Raw genomic sequence first — 4010 nt, 5'->3', positions numbered from 1 at the left:
TATCTTATGTTACCACTCTATCATGTAAGGTGGAATACAGAGTGCTTTTAATTTCAAAAAATGGAGTGCAGCAAAAACCAAAACAACATTTAAAACTTCCTCTTTCAATAGATCTTGACTTCTGAGGATAGCCAAAACTGTTCACTTTATAGGCATTTCCATCAGTTACGTGAAACACGAAGATTACATTATTAGGGCAATTTATTTTAAAGGTAAGGAAAATCAGGTATGGGAGGATCTCACTTTTAGAAAATATAGCATACGAAACCTTTGTCTTACAGAACAGATGAAACAGTAGATTCTACTAGTTCATGAAAATTGATTTTCTTATTTACAATTACTTTTTTTCATCCTCCTTTTTGGAAAGCATTTGTTACTTTTGTTAACTCACCGGTTAGTGAGAGAGAGAAAGAGCTGGAACTGAAATGTAAAGTTCTGATGTGGATACACTGGAGTACTTTGTGGGCACTTCTGTTTTGAAAGGAGAGTACTGGGAACATGAGAGGTCTAGAAACCATATCTTATCACCTTGGGTGCGCTTGGAATCAATTATATAACCAGGGGAGAAGAACAATTGTCATATAGAAAAGGTAGACTTCTTTCCTTTTCTAAAAAAACAGGGGCCGGCCTGGTGGCTCAGCAGTTAAGTTCGCACATTCTGCTTCTCAGTGGCCCGGGGTTCACCTGTTCAGATCCTGGGTGCAGACATAGCACCACTTGGCAACCCGTGCTGTGTTAGGCGTCCCACATATAAAGTAGAGGAAGATGGGCACGGTTGTCAGCTCAGGGCCATGCTTCCTCAGCAAAAAGAGGATTGGCAGTAGTTAGCTCAGGGCTAATCTTCCAAAATAAATAAATAAATAAAAAAGCAAACTACAGTGAAAGTTGTGGGGTGATGGCTATTCTTTCTTTATAAGGAAGACTCTCCTAACGTGATACTTTTGTTTTTGTTTTTGTTTTGCTTTATTTATTTTGCTGAAGGAGATTTCACCCTGAGCTAACATCTGTTGCCAATCTTCCTCTTTTTGCTTGAGGAAGATTCTCCCTGAGCTAACAACTGTGCCAGTCTTCCTCTATTTTGTAGTGAGTCGCCACCATAGCATGGCTGCCAACGAGTAGTATAGGTCTGCACCTGGGAACCAAACCAGGGCTACTGAAGCAGGAGCACGCGTACTTAACCACTAGGCCATGGGGCTGGCCCCACGTGATACTTTTCGACAGTAGAAAAGGCCTTCCTGAAGAGTAGTAGAGAGTAGTGGTAATTCTCTATCACTGAAGTTTTCAGAGAGAGATTGTATCATCAGGATGTTTTAAAAGAGATTCCTTCTTTGGTACAGAACTTGAACTAAGTGACTCATAAAGGTCCATCCTACTTTTAGATTCTCTTCTAAGTAGTTATGACCTACAACTAGTGCACTCAGTCTACTCCCTTCATAGTTTCTGAATAGCCTTTAGTCGGACCACAAATGTGGCATACAGTGATCTGGTTCCAGCTCTGTCATTGGTCCTAGGACCAAACTTCTGTCCAGCAGTCTGCCTAATCCTGAGGGGAAGCAGGACGTGGCTGTTGGTTATAGAGGGAAAGATGGCTTACACCCAGCATCCTAATCCTTGGCCAGCTACATCCTGCTGCCATAGATTTTCAAGGTCTGTGTGCAGAGGAGATGCTCAGAATTATTTTGTAACTCTAAGGCGTTTTGCCTCTGAATCCTCATGAGGAAGCTTGGGAGCTGGACTGGACTCTGTAGAGCTGCAGGGAATCCTTTTGCTCTTGTACAGGCCCAACAGGCTGGACCAAACACAGCCCAAGTCGTCCTTGGGAACTTTCCCTTTGACTTACGTCCTGATTTTTCCTGTGGACTCTTACTGTCCTAGTGTGGAGAAGAGGCAGAGAAAGTCAAACTCAGAGGAAAGAGAGTTGTTCTCCTTCTCTAAAGCCTAGAGCAGACTTTCTGAACTTGACTAATGTGTATCCCTCCTTTAAAGGAGAAAGAATTCTCACAGATCTCAGTATGGACCTTTTTTCTACTTTTATGTAAATACGCACAAACGTAATATGAAGTGTAAACTTTTTGCTCATAGTTTTTGAAAACCAAAACAGATTTACAAATAAAATACAAACAAAGCTATAAAACCAAGAAATTTTCAATTCAAATATGAATTTAGTGAGAAGGTGGTATTTTGCTTAAATAGAGTCACAATAAATCCCCTGAGAGACCTGCAGAACTTCTGTCCTCACTTCCTATTTTACTTGCTCCAAGCACCGTCCTCTGTCTGCCAAGATAACTGAAACCTGCTGACATTGCCAGTAATGCATTTAATCCTGCCGGGATTTACCAACTCATGTCCCTAACAATCCGATACGGATGTGGCGTGGGTCAAGCTGCCAACTCCCATTGGCCTCGGTGCCCTGGAAAGATTTTTAAAATGTCAGCTTTATGCGTTCTCTGCAGTTTTGAAAGAACTCACCAATAGAATTGCCTAGGCTTGACACATTTTTGAAGAGTACTTTTTTCCCCCACAACATTCTCTTTCTTCCTCATACTCTTCTTGGCTCACTCTTGATCATTTATATTTTGCTGAAAAATTTAACCATCCAGATTTTCAAATTTATTTGCATAGGAATTTATGAATCATTCTCATAATTCTTTTGATTTCCTCTTATAGTTCTATTTTCTTTCTCATTTTTAATTGTGTGTATGAGTGGTTTCTGTATTGGTTTTTTTTTTTTAAATAGGTTAATGAGCAGTTTCTAGTTAATTTTTACTTCATTGAAGTTTATGTTTTTCTAAAGTTTGTTCTTTTTCCATCTTATCTACTTCAAATGCATTTATTTTCTTTCTTGTTTGTTAATGAACATGTTTATAACTAGTAAAGAAATTTCTTGGAATAAGTACACCTTAGGCCAATCCCCGAAGACTAAAATAATAGCATTATCACATCATTATTTTCTAATTATGCTGTTTTGAGTCAAGGGTAGTGTGACTGAGGTTTTTATTCATACTTTTGGTATTTTCCAGTTTTCATACACTTAGAAAATGAGACCTGTGCTCTCTCGATTGTTATTTTCTTATTTTTATTCACTTATTAGGTGTATTTTTGCACGTCCTTTGGTACGCAATAACTTTTTTTGAGAAAGTTGGTATTGGTTTGATGTTTTGAACCAGTCTAAAAGTTTCTTGTAGTATTTCAGATTTATTCCACTTATGTTTCTAGTCTGTTTCATCACTAATAGTTACTTTCACATTTTTAAAAGCAAATTTAGAACTTTATAAATGTATCAACCTCAAAAATTAAAATGTAGTCATTGACTCCTTTCACTGAAAGATGAGGAACTTAGGGTATTATGTTTCCTCCCAACTCCCAGTTTTTCTTAATAAGCTCTGAGAGTTTTATTCAGGTCTGCTATGTTGTATTTCATCTCTTCTAAGACTCATGTTTTCACATTAGCATCTCTGAAATTGGGATCTTTTAAGCAGTGACATGTTGAGAGGGCTGCTGCCCCGTGGCAGTGATGATGAGCTGTCTTTGCTTACACAAGCAGGCGTTTGGCATGACTGGATAACTGCAGTTACAACTTCTTGACATTTCAGTCAGCAAACCACTTACGGACCATTTGAGGAGAAGATGAGAGTCCTGGTTGTTGTCTGAAAACCTTTCGTTGATACCTCCTGGGAAGATAAGAACATGCTACGTCACTTTTACAGAATGAGTGTCAGCAGCTTGGAAGGAAACCCTGGAGACAGCAGGGAAACTCTCTTCACAAGAGCGGCAGCAGTGTCAGTTCTCTCAGTGGCGCAGAGAACATTGTGTGTGGGAGACACCTACAGCTCTGCCTCAGAGAGTGATTCAGAAGATTCTGGCTTGAAATGGGGAGATGTTTTACAAACTGCTTAACTTATTTAACTTACAGTTTCCCTTTTTGTGTAATCAGAGAATGCTACGTGATAAAGTCTTTAAAAGCTCTTTAAACAAATATAAAATAAAAATCCTGTGATAAAAAGTAATAT

This window comes from Equus przewalskii, chromosome 18 (genome assembly GCF_037783145.1).
Source record: "Equus przewalskii isolate Varuska chromosome 18, EquPr2, whole genome shotgun sequence".
NCBI classification, from domain to species: Eukaryota; Metazoa; Chordata; class Mammalia; order Perissodactyla; family Equidae; genus Equus; species Equus przewalskii.
Note: the sequence above shows the minus strand (reverse complement) of the source record.